Consider the following 6,443-nt stretch of genomic DNA (forward strand, 5'->3'; position numbering starts at 1 on the left):
CTCTTAGTTTTACGTCTGAAATGTTGTTATCTGCCTTGGGCTAAGGTTGGGTCAAATTAGAAATCTGAATGTAAAATACATCAGCACATTTTACACTACTGAGGCAGCCTTCACCAGGGGCTCTTAAATCTTGTTCCTTTTTTAAAAAAACCCAAATGGGCTTGATGGCATCACACTGGCCTTCCATTATCAAGCATGTTCAAATAATTGTGTTTGGAGACTCTTAAAGATAGCACCCTCCTACTTTCTGATCTGCCGAATGCCAGGCTGGAAGCAAAGGCTTAGACTCCCTGTGTTTCTATAGCAAATGTGCCAACCAATGATCGATAATTTCACATAAGCAGGAAGATTGTTGGAAGAATGCGAGTGGTCAATTTGTTGAAATCATCTTGAAAATTCAAGTAAAATGTAAGAGAAAATACAGACTACTGTATGCAAATGTTTCAAAGAGTGTGAAAATTTGATTGTCAACCTTTTAATTGCACCAAGGATTACCTTGGCACGATATTGGAAAAAATTTCAACAACTCCATCTGTTAGAGAATGGCTACAGAAAGCATTAGAAGTTCCATGTATGAATAAACTAAGTGATTTAGGTAACGGTTTAAATAAGATATGGACAAATTATTTTCTCTTCTTAAAGACATTGCTTTATTTTGGGTTGGAATAACCATTTTGGACAAGAGATTACCGGTAGATATTTCTGTATTTAGAGAATGTTGAATTGATTTTTTTCCTTTCTTCTTCCCCTGATTGTAGCAGGTGGGAAACTTTAAAGCATTCTATTTGGGTAAATTCTTGATTAGTAACATTATGTTTAAAAGATTATTAAGGGGTCAGGTTTTGTTGTTTGTTCTTATTCATTTTGTGATACAATTATGCATGCAGTTATGATAATAATAAATGAATAGAAACTATTTTTTATTATAATACTTTAAAAGGGGTGGGGGTGGGGAAGAATGGAGGTCAGTCAATGAAAACTGATTAAGTGCATTATAGAATAAATCTGCCAGCCCCTTCATACTTAAGAATTACATAAGCCTATGGCTGTAGGAGAGATGGAAATGTATAGGAAGTTGTCAATAGCATGTAATGTTGTACATTTCATCTGGAACACCTGGTTCTGGACAGAGACAGGATACTGGGGGAAAGGCCCATTGGTCTCACCCAGCAAGGCATACAATACATTTCATTATAAGCTGTGATCTTTGCGGAAGTTTTTAAATGGTGTAAATTCTTGCCTGTTAAGCAGTAAACTAGGTTTGTTTCCTGTCGTCCTTGCTCACCCCTCCTGAATCCCATAGTCTTTCCCCATTTTTCATATGATTTGAGAAAAGCTGCCAAACAATGTTCTTCCTCTGTCACTTCCTGTTTTGCATGTGCAAACCCATGGACTTTGCAATGCTCAGCATAGCGCAGTGGCTTTCATTCCTTTTGTTGGCTCTCTCCTCTGACATCTGTTTTCCGCTCTTTCTTGTTCTGGTGCAGATTTGTTGTTATTATTGTGTTAGGTCCTACAAAATGGGAAACAAGTAAGCATGTAAGGAGATAGCTTTTTAGGAAGTCAGTTTCCAGTAAAAGGACTTGCCTAACTGCACCTTCTGTCTCTCTCTTTCCTTCACCTCAACTATCAACTATTAATACCTGCCTTTTTTGGAGAAGGAATTCTTTGGGTCACATGCAATGATCTCTCTCTCTCTCTCTCTCTCTCTCTCTCTCTCTCTCTCTCTCATATATCGGGATAGGCAACCTGTGGCTCTCAGCCTCATTTTATGCAACTGAAAGCACATCTTCAAATGGATTCAAATGGATCCATCAGCTGATGGATACTTACAGCAAACTCCTTTGAACTTGGACAGGTGCCAATCACCTGCTATCATCATGACATCAGCAGAATGACAGGTAGGTGGTTACACAGACTTGTCAAAACTGGCTCATGGAGCATGGGGAGATAAGGATCTGGTCCACTAGCCAAATCCAATTCTTCACTACTGCATTAAACTAATTTATGATCTCATCCTGGTGCGCATGGAGTTTGTGGAATAGTTTTGCAGATATATGTGAGGGAAAATCCTCCAACATCATTGGAAGGGGCTAGGGTATTGGACAAGGGCCTGGGAGATCAGGGTTGAAATCCCCACGCAACCATGAAACTCACCAGATGCCCTTACACCAGTCACTCTTTCTGCCTTTACCTTGCTGTGAGGATAAAATGGAGAGGGCAAGAACCACAGGCTATATACTGCCCTGAGCTGCTTGAAGAAACAATGGGATGGAAATGCAAGAGTCCTTGGGTAAGAAACCCTGCATGGGTGATTCTCCTTCACTACCAATTCACTACCCTTATTACCTGTTGCTCCTCTTCATCTCCTCATTGCTTCTTGGTCCTATCTACTTGCTTGACAGACAAGAAGAAGAGGAGGAGGAGGAGGAGGAGGAGGAGGAGGAGGAGGAGTTTGGATTTGATATCCTGCTTTATCACTACCCAAAGGAGTCTCAAAGCTGCTAACATTCTCCTTTCCCTTCCTCCCCCACAACAAACACTCTGTGAGGTGAAAGGGCCTGAGAGACTTCAAAGAAGTGTGACTGGCCCAAGGTCACCCAGCAGCTGCAAGTGGAGGAGCAGGGAAGCGAACCCGGTTCACCAGATTACGGATCTACTGCTCTTAACCACTACACTACACTGGCTCAGAGATGAAATGAGCAAGCAGTCAGGGATGTCTGCTCCCTCCGTAAGAACCACCAACATTGCCTGGAAGAGAGAGAGGCAGAGGTGGGTGAACAAGCAGGTTGGAGGGGACTTTTGCCACTGTGCATCAGCTGAGGTATTGTCCCTCAGCAGGTGCCCAAACACATCAACCCTTAGCTCTGGCCGTGCTGCTGCCAATCGAATATGCATTCTATTCCAGTTTCTTTCTGTTCTGCCCCCCTTCCCTCTCCACACAGCTCCAGCTGTAATCATCTCCCCCCCCCCCCCGCCGCCCAGTTTACATTCTTTGAGTTTGATGGTGTGGTGCATCCGCCTGCTATAAAGCACAGTTCATGAATCTCCGGGGAAGAGTCTGTCAGATTCGTCTGGTTGGTGATCATTTACAATTGTTGGCAGGCAGCATGTAACTGATCACAGAGCAAATGGAAAGCTGAGAGCCGGTGTGATGGGGAGTAGCACAGCCTCTCCAAGCGGAAACCAGAAAGCCTCTGGTTCAAATTTCACCCCAACCCTGAATTCATTCAATAGCCATAGGCAAAATTCCAGCGGTGTGGTGTTCCAGTCCTCCACTCCCAACTCCTACCACAAGCTTACTGGGTGAACTTTGGCAAGTCTCTCTCTCTCCTCCCCTCTCTAGCCATCTGCTTAACCTACCTCACAGGGTTGTCGTGAGGTCAAAATGGACTGGGGAGAATGATGGCCAAAATGACCCTTTCATTTTGCCACCAGCAACTAGGGCAGCATGAGAAACAAGGCTGTGCTGTACTCAGAGTAGACCCACTGAACAATGATTAAATTATAACAACACAACAAGACGGAAGAAGAAAAAAAAAAAGTGAGACAGATCACACATGGGTGAAGGGGAACGGTGGGTATAGGGGAATTTGAAATATTATTTATAATATAAAAGCTTTAATATAACATTTCTAACTGTGTTGTATTTGTATACAGCAAAGAGAAGTTTAGAGTAATTAGGTATATTTTAATTTAGTTAATGATGTAATAGGTTTATGTTAGAAAATGAATATGGATGTTGAATTTGATGTTTGTAATTTTTCTTTTTTCGGTTTTGGAAATAAAAAATTAAACAACAACAACAACTCAGAGTAGACCCACTTACATGAATGAAAAGTTTCCCATGTCCATTAACTTTAATAGGTCTACTCTGAGTAGGAAATTGTAGATTTTAGTGATTCTTAAGGAGATCTTTCTTTGAAACATCTATTCACACCACCAGCTTATTTCCCCTCATCCCCTCCACGTGGTCCAACAAAACCCTTCCCTACATGCTGCTAGTAAACCCCAGGATGGAAATTCACATTGGCATCATTTCCTGGAAGCTTCCTAGAAACTTTGAGGTGGAAACATTTTCAGATGTTTCTGTAAAGGTGATGAGAATTAACCCCTCCCCTCTCCAGGTGCTGCAGCCCTGATCCTGTTTGGTCTCCCTGAAGCTGCTATTGTGGCCCTTGAGATGTTGCTGGACTCCAACTCCCATCAGCCCTGGCTAGCATGGCCAATGGTCAGGAAGGATGGGAGCTGGAGTCCAGCAGCATCTGAAAACAAACCTGTTATATGCATAACCGCATTTAGTGCTACCACACTAGCATTGCAGGTCTTTAAGCAGAGGTTGCGTGGCCATCTGTCATCACTGCTTTAGTTGAGATTCTGGCATTGCAGGAGGTTAGATTAGATGACTCTTGAGGTCCCTTCCTTCCTGCTATCCATCCCTCCCCACCAGTACTTATATTAATATAATATAATCAAATAGGATATATGGTATGGTATGGTTTGGTATAGCATGGTATTGTGTAAAATAATATATTACATACAATCAATAGCTTGATTAATAGAGGGCCACATTTAACCACTGCAAGTCTGCATATATTATCAGAAGCAGGTCCTATTGAGTTCAATGGGACTGGTACCCAGGTAAGTGGGCACACGGTTGCAGAGTTTAGGACCCCCATGTGCTCCAATCCAGCCTTGCAGCCCCCAGAATAATCACCAAACAAGCTATAACCCACAGTTACCAAAGGATCTCGGCAACGTTTTCTCGGTTGCAAACGGACTTACGAGCAAAAGTCTAGATGTGCTGCACAAAATAAGATTTCCTTCGTTGCTTTTAGGAGATATCAAGGTTCGTGGATGACACCGTGCCTACAATCAATACCATCACCGACAATAGACAAGCCCAGCAACGTCGAGGCTGGCTGCACGCTGTTATCAGCATACATGAGCTCATGATCGGAATGCAAGTCTGCAAAAGGGCAGCCTTCACGCTGGGGGGAGATCAAAACCCAGACAGAAAATTTCTCATTAAGGTTGTTAGTTGAGAAGCAGCTTTGTTTCTGGCCTGTCATTGTCAGCACTTTTTCCCAATGATTTTAACTAGAAGAGCAGCAAATTAGATGTCTTCTTTTTTTCCTTCTTTTTTTTGAGGGGGGTGAAGAAGCGGGGGGGGGGGGGAGAGAACACACCACCCAGTTCCAAATCATCAGCATCTCCAACCCTGGTAGCTTTGTACTTTATGTGCGCAGACCCATATTTCATTGCATCCTCTCCGGTTAGAAAATAATGCAATTCCATTTCATATATTTCTCTAAATGGGCCAGGCAACATTAAGACCAAAAAAAAAGGGGAGGGAGAGAATAAGTTTGTACAAATGGGAATGCTATTAAACATTAATGTAGTGCCGTTTGCATATTTAGAATCTATTATTTTTTATTACCTTGGACGCTGCCAGGCTGTCTGTGGTGGGATTCAGCCATGTACCAGCATACCAGCACATTCAGGTTGTGCCATTAAAATGGGTTTGGTGCTTTGCCTCGACAAACGGACTTCCGAAATCAAAATCTGAGCTATATGCAGTAGGGAAAGTGATGGGGAAACAAATGCTTCAGTTTTTCAAATATTGTTTGGGGTGCAAGGCCCGATTTGCAGGATTGAAATGGAGTCCAGCAGATACCAAGCCTCCAACCCACGTCCCATTTCAGAATTTGCTGCTGCTGCCTACCACCAGTGGGAGAATCATCGGGAGGAGCTTACCACCTGCCTGGGCAAAGCTGGGGCCTCCGCCGTGACACAGCTGCAGTCCTCTCCAACAACAGAGGCCAACGAAACGGGCTGTGTGCCAGCTCCTAATCCCCCCATTGACTTCATGTGTTAGGACTGGACTCTACATCCTGCAGTTTCTCTCTTGTTCTGGCAACAGACGCTGCTCCCATTTCAAGAGCTTTATTTAACTAGCATAGCTCTTGTGTCATTGACATTTGCATGCAATAGCTGCATTATTATACAATAACCTGGGGAAATTCAACAGGTGGAGTCCCCCTCTCCTATCAGTGCAAGAAAATGCTACATCAATTAATTGGGGGGGAGGGGCTGCCAGGAGAAAAGGCAACACCCCTAATTTTAAGACAAATAGAATGTGCTTGCACACACACACACACACACACACACACACACACACACACGGTATACAAATGCACACACTCCAGAGATACACATTGCCCAACCAATTAATTACCATGCCAATTATCTTTGTTCAATGAGCAGAAGAAGAGATATGCTGCAACTCTACTCACAATGCAATGGGCTTTTACCTCTACAGGTTTATATCCAGCAGCCAAAAACAATGTTTTCCTTGCTTGTGCTAAGACATCCGCTGTCAAAAATGTGTGTTTCTTTTTCTACAAAAGAAGTTAACACTTTTCTCTTTTTATCTTCTTTCC

At 42.9% G+C, this 6,443-nt stretch overlaps 1 long non-coding RNA gene across 1 annotated transcript; it reads left to right on the forward strand.

Annotated features, from left to right (window-relative positions):
* Positions 1 to 298: 298 nt before the first annotated feature.
* LOC308594436 lies at positions 299 to 5,459 on the forward strand. The gene is made up of 3 exons (XR_014011478.1): positions 299 to 408; positions 1,745 to 1,901; positions 4,839 to 5,459. It is a non-coding gene; the product is annotated as an uncharacterized lncRNA (long non-coding RNA).
* The last annotated feature ends 984 nt before the right edge of the window (positions 5,460 to 6,443 follow it).

This window comes from Podarcis bocagei (genome assembly GCF_964188305.1).
Source record: "Podarcis bocagei genome assembly, chromosome: 9".
NCBI classification, from domain to species: domain Eukaryota; kingdom Metazoa; phylum Chordata; class Lepidosauria; order Squamata; family Lacertidae; genus Podarcis; species Podarcis bocagei.